Genomic DNA, 17,522 nt, shown 5'->3' on the forward strand with positions numbered 1-17,522 from the left:
TGCTTTGCAGGTAGAGAGCTCTGCAGTTAATTTGCAGCACAACCCCTGGCCGTCACCCTGCCAGTGTTTGCACGAGGCCTCTCCATGGCTGTCCTGTCACTTCAGCAGCACGCAGTAAGTGCTGCCATTCCCAGTGGGTAGCATTGCCCAGCAAAATGGCAAACATGTTGCAGGTATCGGGTCCAGCAAGCTGGGAGCTAGTTGCCTTCATATAACGTGCACGTCCCTGACGTGTTACCTCTGGGGTAGTGGGGACCTGGTATACGGGTTTTGAATCAGGTCCTTAAGCAATAAAGCCAGCACGGGCAGGCCCCTGAGACATCCCCACATACTTCTCTTGTGTTTTCATCATCCACGTAGGTGTTCACTTTACACTTGCAGCTCCCGGAGCAGGCAGACTGCATTAGGCTCTCCACTTTCATTAAAAAAGAACAAATAAATGAAAGCTTCTAGATCTTGCAGACAGAAAGCTGGGAAGTGCAAAACAAGTGCAACTGGAAGAACCTGAAACTTGGCTGTTTTGATTTGTGAATCTCTGGGCTTGGGCACTATTGTCTATGTAATAAAGAGTCAAGCAAGAAATACTAAACACACTAAATAAACCCAGTATATGTATTACTCTTAGTAGCAGCTAGTGACAAGCAGTAATAAATTACTGTTCAGAACTGTGGCTGGGCCCAAATGAAACTATACTGTTAAGTGGTACATGAGCACTATCATTATGAAAATACACACCTTTGAGAGAATAAAAGTTGTACAAAGAGCACAGATCTGTACAGCCGAGGTGGGCTTTGGGGATGATTAATGTATGTGTAAATGAAAAATTCGACAGAGCTCTCCATATTTATCCAACATTGGAGAGCACTTGCGTATTCTGGTGCAGTGCCTGAGAAGCTAAGGAACAGCACGCATGCTGTTTGTGAAGCAGGGTGTTTTGTGATACTGCAGAAGCTGCATGCGAGCGGGTGGCCGTGTCAGCCTATGCACAAGAGGGCAGGGCTGCTACTGCTTTCAGACAAACAGTCGGAGGGACGTTATCAGCATGAATAGTGGCATTTGCTTTTTTAGCTTCTCCAGCAGTTTGTTGTCCTTTGGCGCATGAGACGAGGTTTCTGTTTGCACAGGGGCTTGCGTGGGAGGAGGGCGGTTTGGGTTTACCCCATGTTCTCTCTTGGATTGAAGTCTGAGAAAGGGCGTTCTGGCTGTGTGCTGGAGGGGTGTATGGATTTGGATGTGATAGATAATGTCCTGCTTTTGGAATGGCCACACAGGGAAAACAGTCTGCCTCCCCAGAGGTTTAGTTTTGCTTTATAGAGCTTAACTAATTAACTGCTTTTTGTGATGTTTAGAGGATATTCAAGTACCCTGTGCTCTGCTCATGTCCCATCATTAATTCAATAGGAACAAGGTCTCACTGGAGTTCTTTCCTGGTGTTTTAAACCATTGCAGAAGCTCGTCCTGAGCCAAGAATGCAGTAACATCAGATTGGAAATCATGGGAAGAGGTAAATACTAGAATTACAAATACCAGATTAAGATTATTTCTAAATCATACCAGGGCCTACATCCAAGAAAGAAAAATCAGGCTTAATTAGCAATGTACTCCGCTGTGTTAATAAAGAGAAGTGAAAAGAGGATGAAGCTGAATAGAGACATACAAAAGGGATGGCATTCCTGGTTTTGCTGTTGTCAGGACAATACCCTAGATTCCCTTCTCTTGAGACAGTAGGGAGTAAAGCAATGCTTTTTAGCTTGGCTCTGAGTCCCTGTTGTAAGTCTGTTCTCTATTTTTTTTTTTCCATGTAGCACACCAAGAGGAGTGTAGAGAAAACAGGTTAATTTGGCCATGTATGAATTTGTTAGGGTAGGAAGCCAACAAGCTAGGATTCTCCAGCTAATACTGCAGCTGCCTGGGGGCTAGCAGAAGGGTGGGCTGGGCCTGGCAGTGGACCAAGGAAGACCCAGACAAAATGTGGGAAACCAAAGTGCAAGTCCCTGGTTGGTCTGGTTTGAGGCAGCCCTGGCTTAAGAAATGAAGTGTCATCGGTGGTGAGTGTTACAGCAGTGGTCTGATCTGGATCTGCCCTACCCCAGTAAATGTGTCTCATTGCCATGAGGCTGCTTTGGAAAAGCATGATATTGTGGACATCTCTGCCTGTATAACAACAATCTTCAACTTTGAAATTCTTCATCATATCAAGTTTATTTTCCTTAACCAGGCCCTGTTTTCATTTATATACCTCCCCATGCCCTATTCACATGCAAACAACCCCTTGCCTCTTTTATGCTCTTTCTGAGCTGCCTTCAAGCAAAGGTTGCGATATCTCAGCATGGTGGTATTTAGCATGATGTAAGACAAATACATCTCTGTCCTACCCAAACTCCTGTTTTCTTCACTGACAGTTATTTAAATGGAAAGCGAGAAAGTATAAGTGAGGAAGATGTTACATTCACAAGGGGCACTGCTATCATCCGCATTGTTCTGGTATCTGGTATCTTCCTTCAGGATGCTGTTTGCCAGACACTGGGCCTCAATTTCTTCAGTCTTACAGAGACCACAGTCTTGCAAGCACTTGTATATACCCCTACGCTCAGTACGATGGGATTACTTACTGCAAAGTTGAGTACTTGTGAAGGTGCATGCTCAAGCAAGCTTCAAATGCCCTGTCTCAAATGTTACACAACAGTAGAGATGGGAGTGGAATTTAATACAGGCTATTTCTCAATGGATAGTGCTACATCCCGTCTTTTGGTTTATCTGCCTTTTGCTTTAAGGGTTCATGAGAACTGCAGGGTGAAGTCTTTTTGACGTATTCCAGGAGAAAAAGAGCTGCTAAGTATTGCTCTGTTGAACCTTGTTTGAAAGCTGCATCACACTGCCCATGCCACTTGCCACCAGTTGCGAAATCTCTGGGGTAACTCCAGCAGCTGAGCTGATGAACAGCCTAGCTGAGAGTACTCCACCATAACTGAGAGACTCAAGAGCTCTGATTTTTGAGTTTCTTTTTCAACCCTGATCAGCTTGGAGCAGCTTTTGTTTTACTGTGTTCCTTGGAGGTCCCATTTAAATCACATACATGGGGCTGGCATACTGTCTCTCAGCTGTCCTTGTAAATCCATGATCAGGGTCCCACGTAGCTGCAGAGATGATGACTAGCCTATTAGCTAAGGTTCAGAGACACCAAAGAGCTTTGCGTGTACAATTTGACCTGGGGTTTGAAGGTTACGTCCCCTGTTCAAGCACCAACATAAGTAAGTGGTCAGTTTTCCTAAACCTTTGATATCACTGTCTAATGCTTTTCCTGTCAAAGAAACAATTTCCTTGTAATAGAATAAATATTTCAACCTGAGTTATTCTCGTAATGCTCTGGATTATGAATGAGACCCAAAGGTGCATAAACCGAACAACAATTTATTTTCTGAATGTTCTCCTTCCTTTCCTCACAGAGGCTTGTTCCTATCCAAGCATAGAAAGAATAATAATAATAAAAAGGTAAGAAATAGTTTCTCCTGTTGGTGAATTAGTGCTTACTCTATTGTCTGAAACCTCCATGCAGTGAGACAATGAATCCCAGAGCATGAAACCCTGTGTTGGTGGGTGAGGGAGCAGCCTGTGATGTGTAAGCAAAGGGGCAAAGCGGTGTTTTACAGAAAAGTTGTGTGCCCTCAGAGCAGCCTCAGCTGAGCAAGATGGAGGCAGTGGTGGTGGTATGTTACTAACATACAAGGTGCGCATATGGGAGGAAGATGATGCTTGAAGGGTGTGACTGAACAGGTCTGCTTGTAATTGCAAATAGGGGTTTTGCAGTAAAAAAAAAATCTCATCCACTTTGAGTTTCTTTACATGCCTCCTTGAGCTAATCACGTGAAAGGAAGAATTCCCATTAAAAAGGGGGGAAAATGTTTTGGGGTTTGAGGATTTTTTTGGTGTAGCTGCGAGGAAATGACATTATCCTGAAATAATACCAGGCTGTTTTACCTTTTCTCTAATTTGACCATTGAAATCACTGAACCGTTCCCAGTGGAGCTGGTTTTATAGTAGTCTCCCTTCGCCCCCAGCTCTTTGGACACCTGCATTGGATAACTTGGTGTCCTTGGGTGAGGAGGCTGCTGCTGGCAGAGCAGGCTTGCAGGGATGCTGCCGAGCTGTGCAGGGAATGGGCTCCCACTAGAGCGCGCTAGGACAGTTAAAATGGGGATGGTTTTCTTCTGGGATCAGAGTAGAACCATCAAAATGCCTATGTAAGAAATGGTGCCTTTGTTTTTAAAACAAGGAGTCTGGCTAGTTTCCCCATCTTTTGGCTACAGTTTCCCCGGATGAAGCTGAAGTGTGCTGCAAAGCCAGCTGTAGCTGCCTGAGTGCACTGACGTTTGGGCTAAGTCAAGTGCTGGGAAAGACCTTTTGGAAGACCCCAGCCTGTACACAGAGGGCAGGGAGAAGCTTTGTTCTCAAGCCTTTTATTTAACTTCTCTCATCTCACAGTCCCCTTCTTTTAGCTTACTGCTCTGTATGACAGAGGAAGTTGTAATCTGCGTTGTACTTTGACAAGGACAAGAGTCCATCTCAAGGTCCCATTAATGGCCTCCTGTTGTCATTTCTGCATTTCAAAACTGCCCCTAACAAACTTGCCCATTATCACTCAAGAATTTTCTGCCTCAGCCAGTACTTGAACGCAGGCTCCCAGACCCTAGCCCTTGTCTGCTACTCTTGCTTGCTTAATTAGCCAGCTGGAGCATAATTCCTTTCATGATCTACAGTCTAATACATAAAGATGACAGTGACATGAATCTTGGCTTAGGATTGAATTTGCATGTTAATTCACTGTGGTTCCCCAGATATTTGGAATTTGCTCCAACAGGATCTGGGAGATGATGACATGCTCCCTGGGTGGAGTGTTCTCATGTCTTCCAGCGAGAGCCTGGAGGGATAAGTGACACAGTTTTACTGTCCACCAGGTATCGTCTGTTGTAGAGTGTGGGGGATTTACAGCAAAAAGCAAAGCAGATCATCATCAAGGAGTTCTTCTTAGTACACAATGCAAATAGAGTCAAGGCTGATTGTAGAGTTAAGAAGCATCTGGAAATCAGTGAAGCTTGGCGAGAGAGCCTGCAACAGATTAGGGAGGAACACGGGCATTTTGTATTGCAATCCAGCCTCAGTCATCTTTGGTTCACAAAGTCCCTGAGACACTTGTCTAGGGAAGAGAGACGCTCTGGAGACAAGGAGGAAAAAGTAATTTCCCTGAGTGGAAGACTAGCCCATGTTGGCTTTGAAGGGCTTAGGCACAAACCCCATCGCTCAGTTCCATCAAACTTTCTGCTCACCTTTCTGTCTAATATCCAGGAGCTGGCTTACAGGGAAGGGCAAATGCTGTGAATCTGTATTCATTTCTAGCTCACTAGGGGACCCAGGAAACCCTGTCAGGTTGCTAACCACCTCATAGGAGACCTGACAGCAAATGCAGACAGAGCTGACATTTTGCAGCATGCCTGAAAAACGGCACCTTGCCAAAGATAGCACAAGGAGGCTCTCCTGGAAAGACAGTCATAGGTGGTTATTTATGTGTGTTACATTAGAGCTAGCTGTGATCCGGACCCCCGAGAGCTAGGATATAGGATAAAAATGGGTCTTGCCGCAAGCCCTTGTGATCTGAATAGAAATCATGGCTAACTAGGAGGATGGAAAAAGACACAGAGTTGTATGGAGAGACATGTCCAGCATCATACAGCAGTCAGTGCCACAGCCAATGAAGGCTTGGAGCAGTCTCTGACTGGCAGATGTTTTCATCCTAATAGAAGATGTTCTTAGTTGCGGCAAATAATCCATTTTCAGATTTTGCTGATTTTACACATGGTCTAGTTTTAACAACAAAAAAAAACCAGAAGGAAAGAGAGAGTTAAATGTTTTTTATAAACCACTTAGTCTTTTTTTTTTCCTCCCAAGACACTGGACCAGGTCACTGTATTTTGGCCTTAGAAACATGGATAACATGTTAATGAAGAATTGTGGAGAAAAAAAATGAAAATAAATGTTGTTTAGTTTCTGTGTTCAAAACTTGATGGCTTTGGATTCCCCAGGAGTTTCTTGTGCTTTCTGAAGTGCTGTTATCCTGTATGCCCTGCATTCATAATCAGTTGTGGCTCCTTCTTTCTGTTCTGACCTTCCTTGCTCAGAGTCTCCAGTTGCAACAGGACAAATTCTGGCTTTTCAAAATCATCTCACTGAAGTTTTATGGCTAGGAATGACTAGAAAAGGAAGGGGTTTATTCCCCATAAAACATCATTAAACCAAACCTTTTTATTTTTCACCTCAATCAAAGCCAAGTTTTTCAGCTTTTCATTAATAAACAGGTATTTGAAATTGATCAGGAGACCTTAAAATGAACATTTCCAGGTTCTAGAATAAACAATGTCATTTTCCAGATAATATTTTTCAGAAAACCAGGACTTAGTCATGTAGCTATTACTCTATTAAGCAGGGTCCCCAGGAAAACTTTTGAGCCGGCTTTGTCCAGCTCTGGACTTGGGAAATGCAAGTTCTGCTTCCTGCATGATAATCCTGTGCAAATTAAGCGACGGGCGTTTTTGTTTCCCTGTATGCAAACAGAGGGCAGCAACATGTCCGCATTTGCAGTGCCGTTGAAATCTATTGATGAAAAGCCCCGGGCAGGACCAAATTACATTAATCGCAGGCAGACTGCCTGTGTTCATGTGGCAAATCCACCTGTAAGAGGCAGGGAGCCTTCGGGATGGGGATGACAAATACCACCCCTCATGAGGCAGAGCTGAGGCAGGTACTAATTACCCTGGAGCTGCAGTCGTGATGCTCACGGTTCCTGCCAGCGTGCAAGCTGTGTCCTGACTTGCTTGTTGATTCCTGCAGATCAGCAGCAAAGAAGGTGGCTGGGTCTGACCTGAGAGCAGGATTAGCTTTGGCTTTGCAATAGTGCACCTTTCATCCACGCTAGCTTTTGGTTGTCTCCGTACATTTCAGGTATTGAAACTGTGACTGTGGCTCAGAGTGGCTCTTGTTCTAGAGTCACTGGAGCTATCAGTCATGCTTTAATTGTGTGGAGAATTGGGCAGGGGGGAAGCATGGTAATGTTCTTCTAAAGATTATTTGCTTTTCTAGCACCTGATTTCTGTTGGGAATTTAACCCTCTGTGTATCCACAGGCTGTTGTGGATCAAATATTGTGGGCATAGCCACTCGAAATTCCAGTAGCAAGGAGGAACAAGAGGGGGACAGAGTGGAAAGCAGGGCTCTTGGAAAACAACCATTTTCATCAAGTTTTATTTTGACATGTATCAGATCACAGGAAGTGTACATGTCAGTCCTCAGTCACGCTTGGACAGCAGCAGTAGTCCTTTGACAGAGTTCAGGTTCGTCATCATATGGCTCCCAATGCACTCTGTCCCTGGGCGGGCTGGAGGTACCACTGGCTTTATGCGTCAACTGGTTGGGAGACAGAGTCCCCCGAGCGCCCACCACTGTGCTGTAGGAGCAGGCAGTGAAATGACACCCAACAGGCAGAGCTGTTTTCCTGGGCTAAATTAACAGATGCATGGGGGGAACAATTTTGGCCCTGTATGAGCTCAGTGGTAAAAACTGAGCCTGGGACTCAGGCCAAGGCAGCAGGGCCAGAGGGAACTTAATGGGACTTCCTGCAAAACACAACTAGAGACTTGAACCATGTTCTTCAATTTACCTAACCAATGTTTTCTCCAGCCCTGGTTTTTAATTAATGATAATATCATTAATCACATAATTATGGCCTCATCCCATTGTCTCATAAGACTTGGGTGACTAATAAGGACAGGGTAACACTTCAGTTTATTTTGCTGTGTTTTATTGACTAATTTAATGTGGTTGAAAAGAAGCAAACATGCTGGAGACAGAATTCCCAAAACATAAAATTTTGCTGACAATATGCAACATTTAGCTATTTCCGGAGAGATGGAGAGTAGGATTTTTTTTTTTTATTTACACTGTTTTTCACATAAATACAGACCTTGTCAGAACCTGGAAAAAGACTTGCTTGTGTCTGGTCACGTCCATTTAACTCATCTGGTGCCCAACAAGCACACACCAGCATTATAACAAACACACGGGGGAAGAACAGTTTCTCCAGGCAAGAGGCAGTTTAATCACGATGGGTCAGATAAAAATCCTTTAAATAGAACATGGGGAGTTCTTCATTTATAGATTAACTCCTGCAAGGGGCTGAAATCCCAGTGTTAGGCAGCATCAAATCCCACTGATGCCGTAAACCATAGCAAGGAACACACTGAGGCTAGGAGTTAAGAATACATGTGATTGAATCATGTGAAATGTTTTTTACTCCTGGCTTAATGTTAAAGACTCAGGTCTAATGTTATAGATGGAAGAAAGGATGGTTAATGCTTGACATCCTGTCTTTTTATTCAGTTTTGACATTTCTCTGCTGAATTCCTCCTTTACTGATCCACTGTTTCTAATTTTACTGGATCATTGGCATCATCCCATCTGGAAAGAGAGCGCCTCTTTTCTTCAGAGACATTTTAGGCTAAAGAGATCCTCTTCTAAGCCTCTTGGGCATAGGGAAGACCCTGAATGCTGAATTTCATGGGGTTCCTTGTATTCCCAAAGAAGCAGGGATAAATGACAAGGCTGCGGGAAGTCCAGCATTTGAAGTCCAGTCTCCAGCTCTGTTGCAGACCTCCAGTGTGACAACTGGAGCAGCTTCTACCCTCGCACAACAGAAATAAGCTGGGGCTATAGTAGGGAGTAGATTTAGCCTTCCCAGTTTAATCCATAGAGAAGTTTCCACATTATTAACAAAAGTATACACCTTGGTTCCTGCAGCCACAGCTGACATTGCTGACTATGCCAGGCTCAGCTTAACACAGGGCTGTGGCTGGTTCTTCCTGGCTGGTGCTGGTCAGAGGCTGTGCTCGGGTCTGCCAGTGTTCGCCCCGGCAACCCTTTCCGTGTTCAGGGCTGGCGTGAGCAGGACTGGATGAGGGTGGACTTTCTCTACTTTCCATGCCTCACTGGCACCAGGAGCATCAGCTGCTGCTCTGCCTGCTGTCATGCTGCTGTCTGTGCATGTGCCTGGATCTTGCTGGATTCACCCCATCAGTAGTAGTATGCATTTCCCTCTGAAATCAGCCCATCTTGAAAGATGCTCAACAAAACAAGCTCCACTGCTTTTCTTCCCCGCAGGCCAATCTACCATTCTGAGTTGGGCAGAAAGGACCCTGCTAAACAAGGTGCCTCAAAGCTGCTCATCTGTGCTCATCTGAACCAGCCACCCCTAGATTAATTCCTTCCAGTCCTTTCCCATCTTCTGATTTCACCTTTCCAATGCCATCAGTATTTATGTTCTCCTCTGTCCAAAGACTCGTTGGTACTTGGTTTGCAGCTGGCTTTTGCTGATAGCATGATTTCACTGCAGATCTTGCAATAATTAGTGGTTTGGATTTTTTTCTGATGATGAGACTCTTGGTAGTTTGTTTTTTGGGTTTGGTTGGGTTTTTTTTTTCAGAAAATGAAGCTCTAGTTCAGTTACTGCAGAAAACTGAAAGTTGCAACTGAAAGTTGCATGAAGGTTGAAAACTAGAAGGCAGACATATATGAAGAATATATGGAGTGTTTTTCTAAACCTGTTAATTTTCAAGCCAGTTTCACAGTTTCCAAGCCTAACTTGAAAGTTTTGAGTGTTTTGGGGTAGGCAGTACTACACAAACAATATCCATTTCAAACACATGTGCGGCCACAAGGCTCTCATTGCTGGCACTGTGGAAACATTGCTATTTCTCCTACAAATAATACCATGTAATATTATTCATACTAGTTTGATGTCCCAGTTGGAGCTGTGTCATGCAATGCACCAGTTTTGTTTTCGTGTTGCTACTCATTTCTTTTACTTCCACCTGGTAGCTGAAATACTACAGCCCTCTGAGCTTATTTTACTTTTTTCAGTTGTGCTTAGATTAGCACTTACTCGTCTTTGCAATCCTTGCCTTTCCCCTTGCCCTGTTCTCTTCTCTACAACATGATCAAAATTTGTTTGCAGAGGATTTTTATGAACTTCTGCATTCACTAACATGGGCCAGCTCGCCTTTTGAAATTTCCCCCATCAGTTCTCCACTTTGACATCTCCTGCAACCTGCCATTCCTTAGCATTAATTTCTATCACTTCCCTCGATTTTTGAGGAAGAAATTCTGATTAAGCAATAAATGCTGGGCCATCCATCGTTTTATGCCAGTCACAAGTTACATGGTGCTTCTCGGCCTATAAGGCACAGATCATTCTTAATCAACTGAAGTGAGCCATGGGTAAAAGAGCTAAAGACCTGATTTCCATTGCTATCCCCTTGCGATCCTGTCTAACACTACGGAAGTAAGGCAGAGCCATTTTAAGCACCGTGTAACAGTGCAGCACAGCTGATTAAAAACCTGCAAAGCTCAGATGGTTTCACAAAAGTCCTGTCAGTCAGCTTTAATTTGATTTCAGGTCTTATTTTCATTTATTTACAGTATCGCCCATTATGTGTAGAGTGTTTGCTAAACACTGAAGAATAATGGTCCTGTCCCACATAGCTGACAGCAGAAGGGCTGACAAAGGGAAGGATTGCAGTAAAAGTGGTAATTTGTGTATGAGTCATGCTTCCCAGCCAGCTGTGCTGATAAAAAATGGCCAGTTTTATGGGAAGACTGGAAAACAACAACAACAAAATTACCTTTGTGAAAAAAAAATACAAAATATTTGGACCAGCACTTTGATTAAAGATGACTTATTGCCGACAGCACAGGGAAGGGAGTCCTGGAGAGGCATTTAAATTTATCAGATGCAGGCCTGGGTAGGGGAAGATGTTTCTGGCATAGACACCTGCACCTAAGACAATATGGAGACAGCAGCAGCAGATCTTGCCTACGGCACAGAAAAAGCTGATAAGGAAGCAGGAAAACAGAAGATACTAAGTGTGAGCGATGAGAATTGATAAGGCAGGGGTGGAGTTATGAGCTGAGGGCAGTTGGTGAAGCAGGGGAAGAAGTGATTGGAAGTAGGTTTTTGGCAAATTGCCAAGTAGTCCCATATCCACCTAATGCAGAAAATTCTGTAGGAAGGTTTGTATTTTCATCCACCAGCGTGACTTGGGGTCTGACTTGGCTCCACTTAGAGGCAATGACAGACTCCTATTGATTCATGGGAGCCTTAGAAATCAAAGAAAACTTGCTGTGGCAACTGGCTAATTCAATAAAAGCATTGATTTCTCTGGCTGGACAATTAAAGAGCATGAATGTAGTGTAGCTGATTTCTGTCTCTGAATTAATGTAACAAATGATCATTGATTCAAGTGAGAGGAAACTGTACCCCAAAGGAAAGGATAAAATAAATATAAAAAAATCCCCTAGCCTACGTGAGTTGGTCTTTCATGTGCCACAGATAGAGCTAGTTACCATTCATTGGGAACCCTTTGCCTGCATTTCCCTACCCAACCTGTCACTCTGTTGTAGAGTACCCTTGGGTTCTGCATCAACAGCCGTGGAACAGTCTGGGGTTTGTGTGAAACAGTGACTTTATCAGCCAGCATTCCTATGGAGAGTTTGAGAGTCACTCTTTTGGACTGAGACACTTAAGTACCCACAGAGCGAAAGGCTGCTTAGAGTCATGCTTGTCTATACTTGGCACAGCTGAGCTGTCTGTGCCTGATGTTTGTTGTAAAACAAAACCAGTCTTCATGTTCATACTTTTCTTCCTTTAATTCTCCAGCAACTGAAAAAGGGTTTCCCTCAGCCACAGCACAGCGGCACCAGTCTGTAGGTTGATTCAGCCACTTCAGAAAATGGGAGAAGAAAAATCTCTGCATCTTCTCTGTCTTTCCTTCTTACACAGTTCCTGGTTTCTCATGGACATAAAAACAAATACTGTATCTGCATCCCCACTGCAGCTAATGGGAGCTGACACCTGGACACGTTTGTCCCAGGGCAAATCTGAAGGTGACTCATCTCTGCTCTTTGCTGTATGTGTCTGTGTTGGTTAGCAGGACTTAGGAGTTAGTTGACAGGGTCCTCCTCACCTTGCAGAGCAGCTGAGGTAGAGGCAGACACACAGGGACAGGGAAGACCCCAGAAAGAGGATGCAGGAGCCCATGGGGTTCAAAACAGGTAGTGGGAGCACCTCATAGCATCACTTCAGATGAATGGCACTAGTCCTCCCCTGGGTTCGAGACTGCTGTCCCTTCCCCCACAGTGGGGAAGATGCTTTGAGCCCCACATTAAAGCCATAAAAAAGGAACTTCTCAAAGCACTCATGGTAGCTGAGGATGGGCCCTGATATTTTCAGGGCTGCTGGGTAGTTGCAAACTTAGGTTATAGCGTCATGCTTTGTTGCACTGACTCAGGAGTCTGTCTGATGCAGTATGACGACACTTCTTTCATAGGCAACTGATTTGCCACTGTCCATTTGTAAACCCCTTTTGCCTATTGAGATTAGCTTTAATGGTCTTGAGGCATACGGCTGAAACTTGAACTGCACCTAACTAACTGTACCACAGAAGCCCTGGCAGATCAGACTGCAGGGGTCCCAGCTGCTGACAAGACCAGCCAACAAGGGTGACTAGCCTTGCAGCAGGGAACACATCCCGGTGTCCCCAGCTCCTAATTTGCAGGCTGGCTAGTGTATATGGGCTGCCAGTGGAGGTGGGTGCCATGGGTATGCTGCAGTGCTGGCACAGAGGCACAGTTGCTTCTGCTGTTCCCTGCTAGGGATGGTAACTTGGAGCGCAGGGGCAGGACAGGCAGTGACATTTTAACAGCTACTGTTGCTTGCGTCAGTGTATTGAGAGTCAGGGCACTGACCTGAGGAATGTCTCATTTTCACATTGATCCATGGGCTTTGACGTAGAGCAGACTTGCCTCGATAACGGATGGGACATCCCAACACACACTGACCTGCCAGAGATAACCATCTCCTATCATCACCTTGCAACAGTAGGCCACTGCTTCAGTTCTTGATGTCTTTTTTTTTTTTCCCCTGGTAGCCTGCATCTGCAATAGAGATGTTCTGAGAGGCCCCAGAAGACACAATGCTCCTTCTGCTCTTCATCCCAGGAACAGGACTTAAGAGGTGTGATAAGAGTTGTGGAGCATTAACGGAGCAGGAAGCTCAATGCTAGATGGGAGGAGGGATATTTTGATCAGCCACCAGCATAAAAGCTAAGCTGCTTTACAACATAGCCTGATAGAACGTGGCTGTTGTTAGAAAAATGTGTCTATTACAAGGTCAGGTATGGTCTTGCGTTCTGGACTGACAACTTGCACAAGCTGGTAAATGATACATAATGAATACCTTATTAGGTTAATTTTGTCTATTTGGGGTCGCCATTAGAAAATAACAGTTTTCTCAGAGGATGTCAAATTGCTGGATGTTATTATTTCTGCAAATAATAGTGAATCTGTAACTTGTTTGAGAGCAGCTTATTGCAATGTTTGGTGGTCAAATTTGGAGCATTAACTGGATAGATAGCTACTTAGTATGCTTCTCTTCACTGATCATGGGAGCATAACTCTTAGAATCAAATTTCTCATGTGCAACAGGCAGAGGGACAACCACAAGTTCAGTCTCGCTACCTCAAACCATTCAAAAATTGTGACATCTTTGCATTATGTGGTCTTTCTGATGTCTATGTCTTTTCAGAGTTTATGTTTTTCAGCATTTCTTGCAGTTGTGAGGGCTGAAAATGGATCTTTTGCTTTAAGGAAAGACAGTACTCTTACTTATACCCCAGACCCCGGAACCAGGAACATTAGGGAAAAATTAAATACCTGAGAGGACCAAATCACAAATATTCTTTCAGAATGAAACACAGGATTTGCTCCCAGTAAGCTGTCAGTGCTCCTGCTGGAAGCGTAGTGTGCTTGCTGAGAAGCTCTGTGAAAAGTGCTTTTAAAAATGCAGATACACATTTACAGACTTAGAATTTTTTCCCCAGTAGTAACATAGCTCCACTCTTGTAACTGCTGGTAGCTGTCATAGAAGCTTTTTGTTTCCTAGCAAAAAGTACCAGAGGCAACAGTGGTACATTCAAGAGAGCTTTGATGCAGAATGTTCAAAAGCGTGATTTCTATTCCCTCTCCAAAGCCTGGCCCCCAGAAACCTTCCTGGACCTCTTCCAGGTATGAAACAGTCCCGCATGGGCTTTGGTGCTTTTCTTCGTAAGATTCTTCCACGTCTTCCCCCCATGCATCTTGCCAAAGAGACAGCTGAAACGTACCAGCAATGCTTTGTTCTGTGGATGGATTTTGATTATTAATACGATGGTCAGGAAGAATGGGGCTATTTCATGTCTTGTCAAAGCCGCACAAGTAGGATGCTGCTTTTATGAGACTTGCCACTGCTCCTCCCTCCTCTAGATCATCTCTTTCATGTGCCTGAGCAGGACTGAGGTGATAGTCTGCTTCATAAAGAGCTGTAACAGCATGGGAAACAGCTCAGGAAGTAGTTTATGAACAGCAAAGAGAAAACTCAGAGACAGAATGAAAAAGAGCAAAAAGAAGCACTGATTGCTGTTTTAAGTTGAATTTCCACTACTTCCAAGCAGGCATTCCAGTATGAGTACATTAAATTCATGTATTACTCAACAGCCAGGGCTGTTTGGCAGTAAAGACCTCTGGCACTGAAAGAGACTCAAAACAAATCTTTCCAGCCAGCAATAAAACGCAAGGAGTGTCATGCTGAAGATCACTGGGTCACATAGCTTGTTAAGGCAAGAGGCTGGAGGCTGATTTGTGCAATTGCTGCAAGTGATGTCCTGTGACGCACTCACTGTCATAGATAACTGCCTTGGAGACTAAAAAAGAAAAAATTAAATGTAGTCCTACAAACGCAGTTCTGTAGCGACAGTAAATTAAATTGTGCACACATATGCAAACACACAGAACATGAGGGCTTTTTGAAACTTGATCCAGGCTGTATGTGGAATTGGTTTTATAGCTGTTGATTGTTGTCTGTGGTAAAAAATAACTACAAGCAACGCTTGTTGTGCGTCCCCAGAATGAGAAAAAAAATGGCTCAAAGCCAAATGCGTGCAGCTGAGTCTTGTCTGGAAGTCCCCAACTTCCAGTCCAGGGCAAAGGAAGAAGGCAGTGCGGGATTTTCATATTTTCTCATGTAAAAAGGAGAAGATGCCTGACTCCACAGCTCTCCCAAGATTTGAATAATGAAATAGTTCTAACTAATGTTCATATTAAGGTTCGACTTCTGTGGTACTTTGCATTGCATCCACAGCATGCAAAGTGCCTTCCTCCTATCAAGGAGAGGCCCCTGGCTCCCACAATCTGGAGCCCCAGTCCTGCAAGGATGCCATCACAGGCTTTTCTTCCCATATGTGGGTAGCTGTTCCACATTAAAGTTGTTTGTGGAGTTAAGCATGTGTATAAATGATTGTAGAAGTGGGGCTTTGGGATATTTAAGGGCTATAAATTTTAAGATGGTTTCTTCTGGGGATTTTGCAGGCAGATGTGAGTTTGCCCTGCCCGTACTGCAAGGAAAACCTCAGCTGTGGAAAAGTGTCTGTAGTTAGCTGATACACTATGCCTCTCACCATGGCTGGATTTGCATTGCTCCTGCTCAGCTCAGAGCTGAAGGAAGGTCACATCTGTGACCCACAATGATCAATACCCACACCATGGTGGAAGTCCCAGCTTGGGTCTTTCTTCAGCAGCAGGGAGAATCGTAGAATCATAGAATAGTTTGGGTTGGAAGGGAGCTCTAAAGGTCATCTAGTCCAACCCTGCTGTGGGCAGGGACATCTTCAACTAGATCAGGTTGCTCAGAGCCCCATCCAACCTGACCTGGAATGTTTCCAGGGATGGGGCATCCACCACCTCTCTGGGCAACCTCTTCCAGTGTTTCACCACCCTCAGTGTAAAAAATGTCTTCCTTCTATCTAGTCTATATCTACCCCCCTTTAGTTTAAAGCCATTCCCCCTTGTCTTGTCGCAACAGGCCCTGTTCAAAAGTTTGCCACCATCTTTCTTATAAGCCCCCTTTAAGTACTGATAGGCTGCAAGAAGGTCTCCCCGAAGCCTTCTCTTCTCTCGGCTGAACAACCCCAACTCTCTCAGCCTTTCTTCATAGGCGAGGTGTTCCATCCCCCTGATCATTTTCATGGCCCTCCTCTGGACCCGCTCCAACAGGCCCGTGTCTTTCTTATGCTGAGGGCTCCAGAGCTGGACGCAGTACTCCCGGTGGGGTCTCACCAGAGTAGAGTAGAGGGGCAGAATCACCTCCCTCGACCTGCTGGCCACGCTTCTTTGGATGCAGCCCAGGATACGATTGGCCTTCTGGGCTGCGAGCGCACATTGCTGGCTCATGTCCAGCTTTTCATCCCCCAGTACCCCCAAGTCCTTCTCGGCAGGGCTGCTCTCAACCCCTTCATCCCCCAGCCTGTATTGATACTGGGGGTTGCCCCAACCCAGGTGCAGGACCTTGCTCTTGGCCTTGTTAAACCTCATGAGGTTCACACGGGCCCACTTCTGGAGCTTGTCCAGGTCCCTCTGGATGGCATCCCATCCCTCTGGTGTGTCAACCGCACCACTCAGCTTGGTGTCATCTGCAAACTTGCTGAGGGTGCACTCGATCCCACTGTCTATGTCACTGATGAAGATATTAAACAGTACCGGTCCCAGTACGGACCCCTGCGGGACGCCACTCGTCACCAGCCTCCATCTGGACATTGAGCCGTTGACCACTACCCTCTGGATGCGACCATCTAACCAATTCCTCACCCACCGGACAATCCGCCCAGAAGGGTGATAGGAGGGTGACTCGGTGCACCTAAGTTGGTTGCATGCATGGAAATGGTCTGTGAAGCCCTCTGCCACAAGAAAGCACCTGAATGTAGTGTTACCAAGCTACCTTACTACCAAGTGAAGGCAGAGGCCCCCAGATTACCTAATTTTCAGGGGACTGAACATACTTAACTCTAAGCATTGCAGCCACAGCTATGCATGCCTCTAAAAATCAAGGGAATTATAGGAACTATTCAATATTCAAGGAAAGGTGCTGCTGAAACTACCTATGCTCTCACCCCAGAGTGTGTGTGTGGGGGGGAATTATTCCACCTTCTCACATGCATGAGTGTTTTTTGTCAAAATCTATCTCCGTTCCCAAAAACATTGTTTAACCAATGTTTGATAAGGATTTTTTAAAATTAAGATTTTCATCAACTTTTCCATGAAATTTAAGATACTTCACTGTCAAAAACCATCCATTTGGACCACTTCTAAGAAATTGCATCAAAGTGGCATTAATATATGGGACTAAGCAAGTCTCTGTAAATACCAGTGGTGTAGGAACACAGTGTTTTACATTAATGGAGTCCCAAGGCTCTTGCCTGTCTCAAAATGATGTGTTCTTGAGCAACCTCTGTGCCCAAAGCAATGTGAAAATAGTCATGCAGCTCAGAATTGCTTGCAATATTTTATTCCATTGCTAGCCTAGCCTTCTTCCAAATTAATCTGTGCCTAATTCAC

The sequence above is a fragment of the Aptenodytes patagonicus genome, chromosome 6, assembly GCF_965638725.1.
Source record: "Aptenodytes patagonicus chromosome 6, bAptPat1.pri.cur, whole genome shotgun sequence".
In the NCBI taxonomy this organism is placed as follows: domain Eukaryota; kingdom Metazoa; phylum Chordata; class Aves; order Sphenisciformes; family Spheniscidae; genus Aptenodytes; species Aptenodytes patagonicus.